Raw genomic sequence first — 19,580 nt, 5'->3', positions numbered from 1 at the left:
CTGAGAAAAACGAACTCCGTCCGACGGACGGAGTGTGTGTGTGAAAGGGGCCTTAAGGTTCTCAGTGAGGTTTGCAATTTCTAATCTTTTTTTCTTTTTGTAATTCACACTTTGACCACTAGATGGCATATATAACTGCAGAGGATAGCACACACATGCAAAAGAAATAAGCATCAAATATAACAAGGCAACTAAGACCGGATCAAAATGAGTAAAAATGGGGATTTAGAGCCGGTGTAACGTTAAAAAACCATACCCGTGAAGAAACCATACCCCTCGTCACTTCCGGTCTGAAACAGCAGAGCAGCGCAGTAGTGCGCATGCTCAGAGCCCCGGATACGTAATTGAAGGAGAAAGAATTTGAGAAGTGCGCATGCTCGGTGGGCATGAAAATATCACGGCACTGTTTCTAATGTTATACTTGCGGCGGGTACATTAAAACACTTCGGGTGCAACATAAATCATGTCCTCTCCTCTCCCTGTGACTTCCCTCATCTCCGGTAATAAATATAAAAGCGGCGGCGGGTGTATGAGACGTAAATGTGACGGCGATCGCGGCTCCGTGATCCGCTTTTATATTTATTACCGGAGATGAGGGATGTTACAGCGATAGGAGAGGACATGATTTATGTTGCACCCGAAGTGTTTTAATATACCCACCGCAAGTTTAACTACCGTGAGAAATCCATACCCTCCGTAGCGGAACCGGAAGTGACGAGGGTATGGTTTTCTCACGGGTATGGTTTTTTCACGGAACACCGGTTCACACTAATCCGACTTGTCAGGTGACTTGACAAGTAGCTTCCAATGCTGTGCAATGGAACCGTTCTAATCAGAGCGACTCAAGTCGCTCCGACTTAGAAAAATTTTCCTGCACTATTTTTTGTCAATGAGAAGTCGTTGCAAGCCGCGCTTAAGTCTTGCTGCACGGGCGACTTCATTAGTCGCCCGAAGTTGGGGCGACTTTTGAGTCGGATTAGTGTGAACCGACTCTTAGTCCCACCATATGGCCATATCGTGCTCAAGCCCACCACTACGTCAAAGTACCCCATTATCAGTGGGCCCTACACTATCCATGAAAAGAAGGATAAATCCAACCTCTGTAAACCATTGGAGATACTTACTCCTTACTGGGAGATACTTACTCCTTACTGGGAGATACTTACTCCTTACTGGGAGATACTTACTCCTTACTGGGAGATACTTACTCCTTACTGGGAGATACTTACTCCTTACTGGGAGATACTTACTCCTTACTGGGAGAGATGTGCTGCAGAAAACACTGCATGAACTGCTCTATCCAGGGACTCCTCCTATATCTGATCACTAGTGGACACTGATAACAAAGTACAGGTTTGGGAGGTTTATATAGATTAACCCCTTCTGGACTGGAAGGATTTGCCCCCTTAATGACCAGGCAATTTATGTGATTCGGCACTGCGTTACTTTAGCTAACAATTGCGCTGTCGTGCGACGCTGTACCCAAAATAAATTTGACATCCTTTTTTTCCCATAAATAGAGCTTTCTTTTGGTGGTATTTGATCACCTCTGCAATTTTTTTTTGCGCTATAAACAAAAAAAAGAGCAACAATTCTGAAAAAAAAAAAAAAAAAACAATATTTTTCACATTCTGTTATGACATTCCCAAAAAAAATTAAAAACCTAATTTTTTTTATATTTTAGGCCAATTTGTTTTCTGCTACATATTTTTGGTAAAAAAAAAATTGCAATAAGCGTATTTTGATTGATTTGCGCAAAAGTTATCGCGTCTACAAACTATGGGATAGATGTCATTTTTATCGTGTTTTTTTTTTTACTAGTAATGGCGGAGATCTGCAATTTTATGCCGGATAGCGACATTGCGGCGGACATATCGGACCCCTGACTGACATTTTTGACACTTTTGGGGTTACCAGTGACATTACTACAGTAATCAGTGCTATATATATGCACTGTTACTGGAAAAATGACACTGGCAGGGAAGGGGTTAACACCAGGGACGATCAAAGGGTTAAGTGTGAGCCTAGGGAAGTGATTCTAACTGTATAGGGGAGGGTAGGGGCGGACAGATCGGACCCCTAAATGACATTTTTGACACTTTTGGGGGGGACCAGTAACATTACTACAGTAATCAGTGCTATTAATATGCACTGTCACTGTACTAAGGACTCTGGCAGGAAAGGATTAACACCAGCGGTGATCAAAGGGTTAAGGGTGAGCCTAGGGAAGTGATTCTAACTGTATGGGGGAGGGACTTGTGAAATGATCATAGAGACATGTGATCCTAAATAGAAGGATCACAGGGGCTCTGTGATCATTCCAGGGAGAAGAATGGTCAGCTGTGTTTACAACAGCAGACAGTTGTTCTCTCTCCGTGGGGAGCGATCGCGGGTGCGTGGCCGATGGCCCTGTGCATCAGCATCCCGCTGCCTAGTGAGGGCGGGCGTGCATGCGCCCACAGGTACAGGTACGTCGATTTGCACAGCCAAGTCAGCCTTCTGCAGTATATCTGTCAGCAAGTGGTTAACAATGAGATCCCTCTGATGGTTTGGAAGCTCTCTGTGGACCATGGCTTTAGCTGTAGGATGCGACTAAGAAAATGTCAGGAAAGACCTACGAGAACAGCAGAACTTTATTTGGGGTTATCAGAGGCACTTTAATGATGGCAGGTGTGTACTGACTCCTATTTACCATGAGATTGAATGTGATTGGTTAATTCTGAACACAGCTACAGCTGCAATTATAAGAGGGTGTACATACTTAGGGTCCTTTCACACGGGCGGTCCGTATTTTTGTTCCGCTCAGTGACATTTTCTTTTTTTTTTAATCGGACACGGATGACACTTTGTAGGGTCCGTTCCGTATGTCCATTTTTCCTCCCATCCGTTGCGGATGAAAAGAGGACATAATGTATGTCTATGGGATTGCGGACGTTAGCGGATGACATCACTGACATCCGTTTTTGCGTCCGTTCCATTTTTTAAACGGAATTAAAATAGGGTTCTGTTCTGTCTCAAAAAACGTAACTGAACGGAATGGACGCAAAAACGGATGTCAGCGGTTGGTCATCCGCTAACGTCCGCAATCCCATAGACTTACATTATGTCCGTTTTTCATCCGCAAACGGATGGGAGGAGAAGCGGACATACGGACCCCCCGTGGGAACGGACCCTTATACAACAACATCATTTTAGTTTTTTATTTTCACTTCACCCCTAAAAGATTTCAGTTTAGAGGTCACATTAACCGGTTGCCGACCGCCGCACAACTATTTACTGCGGCGGTCAGCCACGTCACTAGCCTGGGAGCCAATAGCGGGCGAGCACGTGCCCCCGCCCCCGGGAGTCCGCACGTGTGACGATGTCCGCCGGTCACTCGCAATCGTCCGCGGTGAAGGGAGAAAGGCAGGCAGCTGATGTAAACAAGCCGCCTGTCATTCTCCCCTGGTGTAGAAACAGTGATCATACGGTTCTACTATGTAGGACCGTTGATCACTGTTCCTACACCTCAAGCCACAGCCAATCACAGTTAGAATCACGCCCCTAGGGACACACACAGCCCCTCCCTCTCAAAAAAAATTAACCCCTTCCCTGCCAGTGTCATTTTTACAGTAACAGTGCATATGTATGACACTGATTACTGTAGTAATGTCACTGGTAACCCCAAAAGTGTCAAAAATGTCAGTCAAGGGTCCGATCTGTCCGCCGCAATTTCGCAGTCCCGCAAAAAAATCGCAGATCGCCGCCATTACTCGTTAAAAAAAACAACAAAAATGACAAAAATCTTTCGCTTTGTTACTAAATGCAATAACATTTGCGCAAACCAATCAAAATACGCTTTTTGCGATTTTTTTTACCAAACATATGGTAAAAAAATAAATTGCCTCAAAATGTTAAAAAAATGTTATTTTTATTTTTTTTGGGGGGGAATTTCATATAAAAAATGTGCAAAATATTGTTATTTTTTCAAAATTTACGCTCTTTTTTTGTTTATAGCGCAAAAAGTAAAAATCGCACAGGTGATCAAATACCACCAAAAGAAATCTCTGTTTGTGGGAAAAAAAGAACGTCAAATTTGTTTAGGTACAGCGTCGCACGACCGCGCAATTGTCTGTTAAAGTCACGCAGTGCCGAATCGCAAAATAGGCCCTGGTCAGGAAGGGGGGTAAATCTTCCGGGGCTTAAGTGGTTAAAGGTGGGAAAAGTTCTGAATTGATTTTTTTCATAACAGAAACCTGACATTTTACCCGGGGTGTGCAGACTTTTTATATCCAGTGTCCATGCAGATGATGATGATGATGATGCGAATCCTCCTTCTATGGGGTCACCTCACCTCTGAACACACGCAAAGCATTTATTATAGATGGCAGGTGACAAGTGAGGGGTGACGGGGGAGGGGGTAGGTGTCATCTCTTCTGACGTCTCCGTCTAATTGTTTTGTGTAAATCCTTGTATTGGGGTGCGGTCTTCTCACACCTTGAGGTCAGAGCAGGAGAACTTGTCGGGGCTCATTCCTCCGGGTTCATGCTGAAGCTAAGAATACACATTGCAGGATGCTGCTACGGAGGGCCGCAGCCAGGGATTTCCTGATTGGCCGGTCTGTGGGGACACAATCTGACGATGAAATGTCATCTTCTCTGCCGGGTTTGTTAAATCGTTTTTTTTTTTTTTTTGGTCTTTGGCTGCTAAAATACTAAAGTGAGATTTTTTAATAAATATTGAATTAAAGTGGTAATAATTACTTCCATCTCCGGCCAATTCTGGCATTCTACATGTAAAATCATTATTTTGCTAGAAAATTATTTAGAACCCCCAAAGACCAAAGAAATTATTTAACAACCCGGCAGAGAAGATGACTTTTCATCGTTAGCAGTTCTGCTAAAAAAATATATATATATTTATTTATTATTATTTTATTTATGTCACACGGTATTTGTGCAGAAATTTTTTAAACACAATTTTTTGGGAAAAATACACTTTAATGGATTTTAATGCAAAAAAAATAAAAATAATAAAACATAATATGTAAACAATTTTTTTGGTAATAAATGAAAGATGATGTTACGCCGAGTAAAAAGATATCTACAGTGAGGGAAAGAAGTATTTGATCCCCTGCTGATTTTGTAGGTTTGCCCAATAACAAAGAAATGATCAGTCTATAATTTTATTGGTCGGTTTATTTTACCAGTGAGAGACAGAATAACAATAAAAATATCCAGAAAAACGCATTTCAAAGAAGTTATAAATTGATTTGCCTTTTAATGAGTGAAATAAGTGTTTTACCCCTTAGTAGTTGGTGGAGAAACCCTTGTTGGCAATCACAGAGGTCAGACGTTTCTTGTAGTTGGCAATCACAGAGGTCAGACGTTTCTTGTAGTTGGGGGTCACAGAGGTCAGACGTTTCTTGTAGTTGGGGGTCACAGAGGTCAGACGTTTCTTGTAGTTGGGGGTCACAGAGGTCAGACGTTTCTTGTAGTTGGCAATCACAGAGGTCAGACGTTTCTTGTAGTTGGGGGTCACAGAGGTCAGACGTTTCTTGTAGTTGGGGGTCACAGAGGTCAGACGTTTCTTGTAGTTGGCAATCACAGAGGTCAGACGTTTCTTGTAGTTGGGGGTCACAGAGGTCAGACGTTTCTTGTAGTTGGGGGTCACAGAGGTCAGACGTTTCTTGTAGTTGGGGGTCACAGAGGTCAGACGATTCTTGTAGTTGGGGGTCACAGAGGTCAGACGTTTCTTGTAGTTGGCAATCACAGAGGTCAGACGTTTCTTGTAGTTGGGGGTCACAGAGGTCAGACGTTTCTTGTAGTTGGGGTCACAGAGGTCAGACGTTTCTTGTAGTTGGGGTCACAGAGGTCAGACGTTTCTTGTAGTTGGGGGTCACAGAGGTCAGACGTTTCTTGTAGTTGGCCCCCAGTTTGCACACATCTCAGGAGGGATTTTGCCCCACTCCTCTATGCAGATCTTCCCCAAGTCATTAGGATTTCCAGGCGGACGTTTGGTAACTCGAACCTTTAGCTCCCTCCACATTCTTTCTATGGGATTAAGGTCTGGAGACTGGCTAGGCCACTCCAGGACCTTAATGTGCTTCTTCTTGAGCCACTCCTTTGTTGCCTTGGTCGTGTGTTTTGGGTCATTGTCATGCTGGAATTCCCATCCATGACCCATTTTCCATATTCTGGCTGAGGGAAGGAGGTTCTCACCCAAGATTTGATGGTACATGGACCCGCCCATCGTTCTTTTGATGCGGTGAAGTTGTCCCCTTAGCAGAAAAACACCCCCAAAGCATAATGTTTCCACCTCCATGTGTGGCGGTGGGGGATGGTGTTAGTGGGATCATAGGCAGCATTCCTCCTTCTCCAAACACGGTGAGTTGAGTTGATGCCAAAGAGCTCAATTTTGTTCTAATCTGACCACAACACTTTCACCCAGTTCTCCTCTGAATCATTCAGATGTTCATTAGTAGACATCAGACGGGCTGTACATGTGATTTCTTGGGCGGGGGGACCTTGCGGGTGCTGCAGGATTTCAGTCCTCCATGGGGTAGTGTGTTACCAATTGTTTTCTTGGTGACGATGGTCCCAGCTGAGATCATTGAGAAGATTCTCCTGTGTAGTTCTGGGCTGATTCCTCACCGTTCTCCATCATCATTGATCCTCCATGAGGTGAGATCTTCCATGGAGCCCCAGACTGAGGGAGACTGACAGTTATTTTCTGTTGTCACCTCTCACCAAGCTGCTTGGCGATGGTCTTGTAGCCATTCCAGCCTTGTGTAGGTCTCCAATCTTCTCCCTGACATCCTTGGACAGCTCTTTGGTCTTGGCCATGGTGGAGAGATTGGAATCTGATTGGTTGATTCTGTGGACAGGAGTCTTCTATACAGGGAACAAGCTGAGATTAGGAGCACTCTCACTGGTAAAATAAACTGACCAATAAAATTATAGACTGATCATTTCTTTGTCATTGGGCAAACGTACAAAGTCAGCAGGGGGGTCACATACTTTTTCCCCTCATTGTAACATGTCATGCTTTAAAATTACGCACGCTGGTGGAATGACGCCAAACTACGGTACTTGACAATCCCCATAGGCCACACTTTAAAAATCTTTACAGGTTACCAGTTTAAAGTTAGAGGAGGTCTTGCAGTATTAGAATTATTGCTCTGGCTATAATGTTTGCAGCGATTCCTCGCGTGTGTGGTGCGAATACGGTTTACATATGTAGGAGTGACCTACGTATGTGCGCTTCTGCACGCAAGCACGAGGGGATGGTCTTTTTTTGGCAACTTTGGGGGGCGTTTTCAATAGATATCTGTGCAGGAACCCGTACTGATATCTATGGGATCGCCCCCGAAGTCGGACTGAAAATGCTAGTGTTAACGAGGGCTTAACATCAGTTTGAATGTGATTGATTACTTCTGAACACAGCTACATCCCCAGTAATGAGAGGGTGTGCACACTTATGCAACCACATTATTCTAGTTTTTTATTTTTAACCCCCCCAAAAAAAATAAATGTTTCAGTTTGTTCTTCAATTAAGCTGTACAGTTTATAAGAAAAAAAGAAAAAGTTCTGAAATGATTTATTTTTGTCTCATTTTTTTACATCACAGAAACCGGACATTTTAGGTGGTTTGTCTCATCCCTGTAACTAATACATCTGCAGGGTAGCTTGTTCTGTTGAAAAACATCAGACTTACTGGCAGGATCACCAGATGTAAAGAAAGTCTAAAAAAGAAAACGAATGCAGCCATCACATCTAAGAATTGGTAAGCTGCAAAATAATACATGTTTGGTTTTGGGTGAGGACAGATTATTGGCAAAGCCGATATATCGAGGGCCGATATGCACTTTCCCCGATATATCGGAATCGAGGTTACCGATATTGCCGATATTTCGGGAAAGTGCTGTACCGGAGTGATGGCTGCAGCCAGAGGAATCACCCCGGTACCGGCGTCTATAGCCGACGGTCGGCTCTCTTGCAGCCTTCCGTGGCTCCCCGGGTCTCCCGTCCCACCATCCTGCACGGCCGCCGAAGACCCGATCATAGCGGACGGTTGGCTGTCTTGTAATGACAACCGATGTGGCTGAGAAGCTGCTTGGCTGTCATTACAAGGTGCGGGAGGGGACGTTCCACCGCCCCCCCCCCCCCGCATTCCACGGCTAGCCCGGGTCTCCCGTCCCACCAGGAGACCCGGGCTACCATCCTGCATGGCCACCGAAGACCCAATCAAAGCTGCATTCGGCTCTGATGGGGTCTCCATGTAAAAACCTTGGAAGTGATGTCATGACATCACTTCCGGGTACTGGCGGCGCCAAATTAAAAAAATTTACAGCATTCAAAACAGCCAAACTTGGCGTTTTGAATGCTTTTAAGTGCAGAGAAGGGGTTTGGGGTCTTTTAGACCCCCAGATCCCTCCACAACAGTACCTTCAAAAAAATAAATAAATACATTTTTTTTTTAATGTATGAAAATATCAGCTGATACCGATGTGCGATGACCAAAATATCAGCAATAAAAAAAACGATATCGGTGATCACTAGTTTTGGGTTTAATACCGCTTAGTGATCCTTTGTCTTCATTCCATCTTCTGCTCCTCAGCGCTCCATTATGTTTCAGCTTTATATATTTATATCCGCAATGTGTATGAGGGTGACTTCATGGAGGTGTCATTACACTCAGGATTTATACTCCCGGGTACAGCGATCGCTCTGAGCCCCTGGACTCCATAGTACAAGGATTGCATCACACAGTACATCGCCCTGTCACTATGATGTCATCACCTAGAACAATGTCATCTTAAGGTTATGATGAGTGGTGAGGTCAGAGAAGCCACATCTGGTATACCATCATTCTATGAGATCATTTGTGGGTGCTTCCCAAGAACAAACACAGAGCGCACGGGATGCCTGCACCTCCCCATTGTAGTGCTGCAGAATAACGAGTTCCTGTCACTGCAAACAAAACATTGACACATTATTACCCGATAATAACCATTCACAGAAATGTAAGCAGATACATTGTACCAAGTAGGGAATCTCATGGCAAGAGGCTTAAAGTGCAACTCTAAGAATGCCCCCCCCCCCCAAAACTTCCATTAGGCGTTGTTTAGCCTTGCCCTTGAGGGGCAGCAAAAATTCATGGTTGGGCTGCATTTTGCCGCCCGCTAACTGCCCCCCTTAACCTGCAATAGGCAGCGGACAGGGATGTTTATATGCCGTGAGGCTTCGCTTCCTGCCTGCAGCAAAGCTGACGCAACTTTTGAGTTGATCACTTTAAGGTCGTCACAGAGGACAAGGGGGCGCTCTTTACATCTAGAGGAAAAGAGATTTCATCTCTAAATACGGAAAGGTTTCTTCACAGTAAGAGCTGTGAAAATGTGGAATAGACTCCCTCCAGAGGTGGTTCTGGCCAGCTCAGTAGATTGCTTTAAAAAAGTCCTGGATTCTTTCCTGGGTGTACATAATATAACTGGGTACTAATATTTATAGGTAAAGTTTATCCAGGGAATATCTGATTGCCTCTCGGGGGGGGGGGGGGATCAGGAAGGAATTTTTTCCTCTGCTGTAGCAAATTGGATCATGCTTTGCTGGGGTTTTTGCCTTCCTCTGGGTCAACTGCGGGTATCAACGACTCCTTGACTACCACTGCCTTGCTAAGGGTAAAGGTGATGGACTGGCCAAGCATGTCTCCAGACCTAAACCCTATTGAGCATCTGTGGGGCATCCTCAAACAGAAGGTGGAGGAGGGGAAGGTCTCTAACATCCACCAGCTCTGTGATGTCATCATGGAGGAGGGGAAGAGGACTCCAGTGACAACCTGTGAAGCTCTGGTGAACTCCATGCCCAAGAGGGTTAAGGCAGTGCTGGAAAATAATGGTGGCCACACAAAATATGACACTTTGGGCCCAATTTGGACATTTTCACTTAGGGGTGTACTGACTTTTGTTGCCAGCGATTTAGACATTAATGGATGTGTGTTGAGTTATTTTGAGGGGACAGTAAATTTACACTGTTATACAAGCTGTACACTCACTACTTTACATTGTAGCAAAGTGTAATTTCTTCAGTGTTGTCACATGAAAAGATAGAATAAAATATTTACAAAAATGTGAGGGTGTACTTACTTTTGTGAGATACTGTATGTCTAAATCTACCCTAAAGTAATTGATGGAACACATTGAGCACAATAACATAAACATTCCCCAGTAAACTATTTGTTGAACATAACTTGGGTGCCCCCATAACAAGCTTCTAGCTCTGGGTGCACTTGGCAGGAGGGGAGGGGCCAAGAGCTCTGGCGTGGGACCAAAGAAGAGGAAGATGGAGGCTCCTCTGTGCAAAACCATTACGGAGCAGGTAAGTATGACATGTTTGTTATTATTTATTTATTTTATAAATTCTGCCTTTAATATTACTTTAATCCAAGACAAAGTGTTCCTGGCCCGGAGCACTACAGGTTTTCTCAGGCACAATTTCTCCCATTGAAGCTTTGGAAGGTGGAATACAGAGGGAGGTGCGGAGGGGGAAAGAGACGGCTCTCACCTATTCATTTGTGGTTGTAAATTTCAGCTTGAGCTATTGAGCTTTGTAAACAATAGGTTTTTGTACAGCAAGTACATATATCTATATCGCCATGCCTAGCACCCCCCCTCCAAATTTGCCCTCCTAGAACATTCTTACCCCCTGAATTCTCCCTTCCAACACAAATCCCCTCCCCCCAATCTCCACACGGTGCCCTCCCAACCCACATAACACCACAGTGCCCAGGTCAGCTGCCCCTCCTGCCCCCCCCCCCCCTCCTGTCCTGTCCCTGCTTCAGGGAGGCTGCTGGAGCGAGAAGTAAGGAAAGTATTTCACCTTATTCCTCATCCCCTAGCATAGATTTTACAAGCATTTAATCCTCGCAGTACCCCAGGGCCCCTCTACAGTAATCCCCCGCTACATCGCGGTTCAGTTTTTGCGGTCCCGGTATATTGCGTTTTTTTTTGTAATGTTATTTTACTATATAAATCATTAAAAATGAAATATTTTTGTGTTTTCCATAGCTCTTGCTCTGTCTCTAAGTATCTTTTATGTGTTTAAATGAGTTTCTATTGTTTTAAAAGTGTGTTTAAAGACCTTAAAATGCTTTTAAAAGTACAGTGACAGTAATAAAACATGCCTACAATGCATTTTATAGGGTTTTTCTATTTCGCGGAATCTCACTTTTCGCGGCTGGGTCCGGAACGTAACCCCCGCAATGGAGGGGGGTTTACTGTACCCTTGTTTCTGTAATTACCAGAGTTAGGCTTTAAATAGCAGAAGAGTTTATCCTGCCATCACATTGTCACATTGTGTCCATCATTGTCACAGAGACTTCCTGTGGCTTTGTAGAGGTCGTCCTCTCATTGCTGTCAGTGTGCTGCATCTCTACGGAGCAGAGAAATATTCCTAGAGATACTCGGTACCGGCAGGATGAAGAGGAAGCCGTAATAAAAAGCAAACATTTATTATATTGCAGAACACTGGTCAGATCACCAGGTGAAAACAGAGAGGAAGAAAGAAAACGAATGCAGCCCCCACATCTAATGATTGGCTTTGGGTGTAATACCGCTTTCAGTACTTTCTATATGAATAGGACGCCATTCACCTGTAAATGAGGTTGTTACCAATAACATGCAGAAGACCCAGCGCGGGTTCCCGGTGATTAGCTGCAGGTAGCTGCCCCATTGAAAAGAATAGGAGGCTGACAGCTCCCGCAGCTAATCGCATGAAATCGTGCATGGAGTGTTTACCTGCAATGATTGGCCCTGGACACAGGATCATGTGAACAGACAGAAGTGGATTAAAAATAGGGAGAAGACTTCAGCAGAGGGAGAAGGCCGTGGGAGAATACTTTGGTGGCAGAATCAGAGAAAGAAGACATGGGTGGCAGAACTGGAGAAAGAAGACATGGGTGGCAGAATCAGAGAAAGAAGACATGGGTGGCAGAACTGGAGAAGGAAGACATGGGTGGCAGAATCAGAGAAAGAAGACATGGGTGGCAGAACTGGAGAAGGAAGACATGGGTGGCAGAACTGGAGAAGGAAGACATGGGTGGCAGTACTGGAGAAGGAAGACATGGGTGGCAGAGCTGGAGAAGGAAGACATGGGTGGCGGAACTGGAGAAGGAAGACATGGGTGGCAGAACTGGAGAAGGAAGACATGGGTGGCAGAATCAGAGAAAGAAGACATGGGTGGCAGAACTGGAGAAGGAAGACATGGGTGGCAGAACTGGAGAAGGAAGACATGGGTGGCAGTACAGGAGAAGGAAGACATGGGTGGCAGAGCTGGAGAAGGAAGACATGGGTGGCGGAACTGGAGAAGGAAGACATGGGTGGCAGAACTGGAGAAGGAAGACATGGGTGGCAGAACTGGAGAAGGAAGACATGGGTGGCAGAACTGGAGAAGGAAGACATGGGTGGCAGAACTGGAGAAGGAACACATGGGTGGCAGAGCTGGAAAAGGAAGACATGGGTGGCAGAACTGGAGAAGGAAGACATGGGTGGCAGAGCTGGAGAAGGAAGACATGGGTGGCAGAGCTGGAGAAGGAAGACATGGGTGGCAGAACTGGAGAAGGAAGACATGGGTGGCAGAACTGGAGAAGGAAGACATGGGTGGCAGAACTGGAGAAGGAAGACATGGGTGGCAGAACTGGAGAAGGAAGACATGGGTGGCAGAGCTGGAAAAGGAAGACATGGGTGGCAGAACTGGAGAAGGAAGACATGGGTGGCAGAACTGGAGAAGGAAGACATGGGTGGCAGAGCTGGAGAAGGAAGACATGGGTGGCAGAACTGGAGAAGGAAGACATGGGTGGCAGAACTGGAGAAGGAAGACATGGGTGGCGGAACCAGAGGAAGAAGACTTTGGTGGCAGAACTGGAGAAAGAAGACTTCGGTGGCGGAACCGGAGGAAGAAGACTTTGGTGGCGGAACCGGAGAAAGAAGACATGGGTGGCAGAACCGGAGAAAGAAGACATTGGTGGCAGAACTAGAGATGGAAGACATGGGTAGCAGAACTGGAGAAAGAAGACATGGGTGGCAGAACTGGAGAAGGAAGACATGGGTAGCAGAACTGGAGAAAGAAGACATGGGTAGCAGAACTAGAGATGGAAGACATGGGTGGCAGAACTAGAGATGGAAGACATGGGTAGCAGAACTAGAGATGGAAGACATGGGTGGCAGAACTGGAGAAGGAAGACATGGGTGGCAGAGCTGGAGAAGGAAGACATTGGTGGCAGAACTGGAGAAAGAAGACTTCGGTGGCGGAACCGGAGGAAGAAGACTTTGGTGGCGGAACCGGAGAAAGAAGACATGGGTGGCAGAATCAGAGAAAGAAGACATGGGTGGCAGAACTGGAGAAGGAAGACATGGGTGGCAGAATCAGAGAAAGAAGACATGGGTGGCAGAACTGGAGAAGGAAGACATGGGTGGCAGAACTGGAGAAGGAAGACATGGGTGGCAGTACTGGAGAAGGAAGACATGGGTGGCAGAGCTGGAGAAGGAAGACATGGGTGGCGGAACTGGAGAAGGAAGACATGGGTGGCAGAACTGGAGAAGGAAGACATGGGTGGCAGTACTGGAGAAGGAAGACATGGGTGGCAGAGCTGGAGAAGGAAGACATGGGTGGCGGAACTGGAGAAGGAAGACATGGGTGGCAGAACTGGAGAAGGAAGACATGGGTGGCAGAACTGGAGAAGGAAGACATGGGTGGCAGAACTGGAGAAGGAAGACATGGGTGGCAGAACTGGAGAAGGAACACATGGGTGGCAGAGCTGGAAAAGGAAGACATGGGTGGCAGAACTGGAGAAGGAAGACATGGGTGGCAGAGCTGGAGAAGGAAGACATGGGTGGCAGAGCTGGAGAAGGAAGACATGGGTGGCAGAACTGGAGAAGGAAGACATGGGTGGCAGAACTGGAGAAGGAAGACATGGGTGGCAGAACTGGAGAAGGAAGACATGGGTGGCAGAACTGGAGAAGGAAGACATGGGTGGCAGAGCTGGAAAAGGAAGACATGGGTGGCAGAACTGGAGAAGGAAGACATGGGTGGCAGAACTGGAGAAGGAAGACATGGGTGGCAGAGCTGGAGAAGGAAGACATGGGTGGCAGAACTGGAGAAGGAAGACATGGGTGGCAGAACTGGAGAAGGAAGACATGGGTGGCGGAACCAGAGGAAGAAGACTTTGGTGGCAGAACTGGAGAAAGAAGACTTCGGTGGCGGAACCGGAGGAAGAAGACTTTGGTGGCGGAACCGGAGAAAGAAGACATGGGTGGCAGAACCGGAGAAAGAAGACATTGGTGGCAGAACTAGAGATGGAAGACATGGGTAGCAGAACTGGAGAAAGAAGACATGGGTGGCAGAACTGGAGAAGGAAGACATGGGTAGCAGAACTGGAGAAAGAAGACATGGGTAGCAGAACTAGAGATGGAAGACATGGGTGGCAGAACTAGAGATGGAAGACATGGGTAGCAGAACTAGAGATGGAAGACATGGGTAGCAGAACTGGAGAAAGAAGACATGGGTGGCAGAACTGGAGAAGGAAGACATGGGTAGCAGAACTGGAGAAAGAAGACATGGGTAGCAGAACTAGAGATGGAAGACATGGGTGGCAGAACTAGAGATGGAAGACATGGGTAGCAGAACTAGAGATGGAAGACATGGGTGGCAGAACTGAAGAAAGGAAGACATGGGTGGCAGAGCTGGAGAAGGAAGACATTGGTGGCAGAACTGGAGAAAGAAGACTTCGGTGGCGGAACCGGAGGAAGAAGACTTTGGTGGCGGAACCGGAGAAAGAAGACATGGGTGGCAGAATCAGAGAAAGAAGACATGGGTGGCAGAATCAGAGAAAGAAGACATGGGTGGCAGAACTGGAGAAGGAAGACATGGGTGGCAGAATCAGAGAAAGAAGACATGGGTGGCAGAACTGGAGAAGGAAGACATGGGTGGCAGAACTGGAGAAGGAAGACATGGGTGGCAGTACTGGAGAAGGAAGACATGGGTGGCAGAGCTGGAGAAGGAAGACATGGGTGGCGGAACTGGAGAAGGAAGACATGGGTGGCAGAACTGGAGAAGGAAGACATGGGTGGCAGAATCAGAGAAAGAAGACATGGGTGGCAGAACTGGAGAAGGAAGACATGGGTGGCAGAACTGGAGAAGGAAGACATGGGTGGCAGTACTGGAGAAGGAAGACATGGGTGGCAGAGCTGGAGAAGGAAGACATGGGTGGCGGAACTGGAGAAGGAAGACATGGGTGGCAGAACTGGAGAAGGAAGACATGGGTGGCAGAACTGGAGAAGGAAGACATGGGTGGCAGAACTGGAGAAGGAAGACATGGGTGGCAGAACTGGAGAAGGAACACATGGGTGGCAGAGCTGGAAAAGGAAGACATGGGTGGCAGAACTGGAGAAGGAAGACATGGGTGGCAGAGCTGGAGAAGGAAGACATGGGTGGCAGAGCTGGAGAAGGAAGACATGGGTGGCAGAACTGGAGAAGGAAGACATGGGTGGCAGAACTGGAGAAGGAAGACATGGGTGGCAGAACTGGAGAAGGAAGACATGGGTGGCAGAACTGGAGAAGGAAGACATGGGTGGCAGAGCTGGAAAAGGAAGACATGGGTGGCAGAACTGGAGAAGGAAGACATGGGTGGCAGAACTGGAGAAGGAAGACATGGGTGGCAGAGCTGGAGAAGGAAGACATGGGTGGCAGAACTGGAGAAGGAAGACATGGGTGGCAGAACTGGAGAAGGAAGACATGGGTGGCGGAACCAGAGGAAGAAGACTTTGGTGGCAGAACTGGAGAAAGAAGACTTCGGTGGCGGAACCGGAGGAAGAAGACTTTGGTGGCGGAACCGGAGAAAGAAGACATGGGTGGCAGAACCGGAGAAAGAAGACATTGGTGGCAGAACTAGAGATGGAAGACATGGGTAGCAGAACTGGAGAAAGAAGACATGGGTGGCAGAACTGGAGAAGGAAGACATGGGTAGCAGAACTGGAGAAAGAAGACATGGGTAGCAGAACTGGAGAAGGAAGACATGGGTGGCAGAACTGGAGAAGGAAGACATGGGTAGCAGAACTGGAGAAAGAAGACATGGGTAGCAGAACTAGAGATGGAAGACATGGGTGGCAGAACTAGAGATGGAAGACATGGGTAGCAGAACTAGAGATGGAAGACATGGGTGGCAGAACTGGAGAAGGAAGACATGGGTGGCAGAGCTGGAGAAGGAAGACATTGGTGGCAGAACTGGAGAAAGAAGACTTCGGTGGCGGAACCGGAGGAAGAAGACTTTGGTGGCGGAACCGGAGAAAGAAGACATGGGTGGCAGAACTGGAGAAAGAAGACATTGGTGGCAGAACTAGAGATGGAAGACATGGGTGGCAGAACTGGAGAAGGAAGACATGGGTGGCAGAACTGGAGAAGGAAGACATGGGTGGCAGAACTGGAGAAGGAAGATATGGGTGGCAGAACTGGAGAAGGAAGACATGGGTGGCAGAACTGGAGAAGGAAGACATGGGTGGTGGAACCGGAGAAAGAAGACACCTTGTTGCTAAGATGGGGGACATGCTTCAATTAATAAAGGACTTGTCAAAAACCGTCTCTTGCTTTTTATAACACTACACTTCTAGTTTTTTGGTAAATGAGTAGGGGTACAATGTATCCCATACTTATTCACATAGCAGGGGGGCTGGGATCTCTTATCAAGCCACCACCCAGGTTTGTGGGGAAGAGGCCCTTGTCCCCATCAACTTGGGGATAAGGTGCTTTGGGGTGGGAGGCCAAGAGTTCTCCCATCTCTTTTGGTCCCGGACAACGGTCACCAGAGCTGTCTACCAAGAATATACACGTTGCTGTTTGTCTCAATAATCTATTATACACTGCCTGGCCAAAAGAAAAAAGTTGCCACCAAAAAATAAATAAAAGGTCACACACTCTAATATTTAGTTGGCTTTGATTACGGCACGCATTCGCTGTGGTGTTGTTTCGATAAGCTTCTGCAATGTCACAAGATTTATTTCCGTCCCGTGTTGCATTAATTTTTCACCAAGATCTTATATTGATGATGGAAGAGTCGGAGCGCAAAGCCTTCTCCCGCACATCCCAAAGATTCTCAATGGGGGTAAGTTCTGGGCTCTGTGGTGGCCAATCCATGTGTGACAATGATGTCTCCTCCTCCCTGAATCACTCTTTCACAATTTGAGCCCGATAAATCCTGGCATTGTTATCTGGCAATATTCCCGTGCCATCAGGGAAGAAAAAATCCATTGATGGAATAACCTGCTCATTCCGTATATTCAGGGAGTCAGCTGACCTCATTCCGTATATTCAGGGAGTCAGCTGACCTCATTCCGTATATTCAGGGAGTCAGCTGACCTCATTCCGTATATTCAGGAAGTCCGCTGACCTCATTCCGTATATTCAGGGAGTCAGCTGACCTCATTCCGTATATAAAAGGAGTCAGCTGACCTCATTCCGTATATTCAGGGAGTCAGCTGACCTCATTCCATATATTCAGGGAGTCAGCTGACCTCATTCCGTATATTCAGGCAGTCAGCTGACCTCATTCTGTATATTCAGGGAGTCAGCTGACCTCATTCCGTATATTCAGGCAGTCAGCTGACCTCATTCTGTATATTCAGGGAGTCAGCTGACCTCATTCCGTATATTCAGGCAGTCAGCTGACCTCATTCTGTATATTCAGGCAGTCAGCTGACCTCATTCCGTATATTCAGGCAGTCAGCTGACCTCATTCCGTATATTCAGGGAGTCAGCTGACCTCATTCCGTATATTCAGGCAGTCAGCTGACCTCATTCCGTATATTCAGGCAGTCAGCTGACCTCATTCCGTATATTCAGGGAGTCAGCTGACCTCATTCCGTATATTCAGGGAGTCAGCTGACCTCATTCCGTATATTCAGGGAGTCAGCTGACCTCATTCCATATATTCAGGGAGTCAGCTGACCTCATTCCGTATATTCAGGGAGTCAGCTGACCTCATTCCGTATATAAAAGGAGTCAGCTGACCTCATTCCGTATATTCAGGGAGTCAGCTGACCTCATTCCATATATTCAGGGAGTCAGCTGACCTCATTCCGTATATTCAGGCAGTCAGCTGACCTCATTCTGTATATTCAGGGAGTCAGCTGACCTCATTCCGTATATTCAGGCAGTCAGCTGACCTCATTCTGTATATTCAGGGAGTCAGCTGACCTCATTCCGTATATTCAGGCAGTCAGCTGACCTCATTCTGTATATTCAGGCAGTCAGCTGACCTCATTCCGTATATTCAGGCAGTCAGCTGACCTCATTCCGTATATTCAGGGAGTCAGCTGACCTCATTCCGTATATTCAGGCAGTCATCTGACCTCATTCCGTATATTCAGGGAGTCAGCTGACCTCATTCCGTATATAAAAGGAGTCAGCTGACCTCATTCCGTATATTCAGGGAGTCATCTGACCTCATTCCGTATATTCAGGCAGTCAGCTGACCTTATTCCGTATATTCAGGGAGTCAGCTGACCTCATTCCGTATATTCAGGGAGTCAGCTGACCTCATTCAGTATATTCAGGGAGTCAGCTGACCTCATTCCGTATATTCAGGGAGTCAGCTGACCTCATTCCGTATATTCAGGGAGTCAGCTGACCTCATTCAGTATATTCAGGGAGTCAGCTGACCTCATTCCGTATATTCAGGTGGTCAGCTGACCTCATTCAGTATATTCAGGGAGTCAGCTGACCTCATTCCGTATATTCAGGGAGTCAGCTGACCTCATTCCGTATATTCAGGTGGTCAGCTGACCTCATTCTTTGGGCACATGCAGGAAATATCCAATAGGAAAGTTACTGCATGCTTAGTTTAGTTAGTTGCTTAGTTAATTCCAGGTGACGACTTTGTTTTGGCCAGGCAGTGTATCATCTCGGGCAATATAAAGCCATACTTGAATGCGTAGCACTGCCCCCTTAAGGACTGCTGAATATTCACACTTTCGGGTCCCCCTGGGTTACCGTTAGCAACATTGGCATTCACAGTCTATCACTTTACTTCTTGGCTCAGTCAATAATTAATCCAGGGGTATGTTGTTGTTTTGTTTTTTATTTTATAAATTAGGGATGGGAGAAGGGAATAGTGGGATACTCCAGATTTATTATGCACAAAGCTTGGAGGACATCTATCTGTTGATACAGCCAGGCTGTTGATCCACTTTGCCACTTAGGTGAATTTAGGATTAAGTCTCTTTCCAGACGACTTGATCAACTAAAGTTATCTTCAGGACACCCTTCTAGTATCCTCTTTCTTGACTACTGACACCCGTCCACTGACTATCCTACTCCGGGGTGCCCCCCTCAGGTCAGGACCCTTGACACGAGCCCCTGTACTCACGATACTGTTTTTCTAGGGTCTCCAGTGTCTCCCCCTAAGTCAGATTTCCTCGACCTCTGGGTTCAGCTCCGTTCCTCTGGCCCCCAGGACTACCTCCTGATGCCACGTGCCACTGCTACAGAGGAGGAGGCAGCCGCCACCCTCCCTCCGGGACTCTGCTCACCAGCCAAAGACCCCACAGCACATGT

The sequence above is a fragment of the Pelophylax lessonae genome (assembly GCF_965119305.1).
Source record: "Pelophylax lessonae genome assembly, chromosome: 10".
NCBI lineage: Eukaryota > Metazoa > Chordata > Amphibia > Anura > Ranidae > Pelophylax > Pelophylax lessonae.
This window is presented reverse-complemented; position numbering follows the sequence as displayed.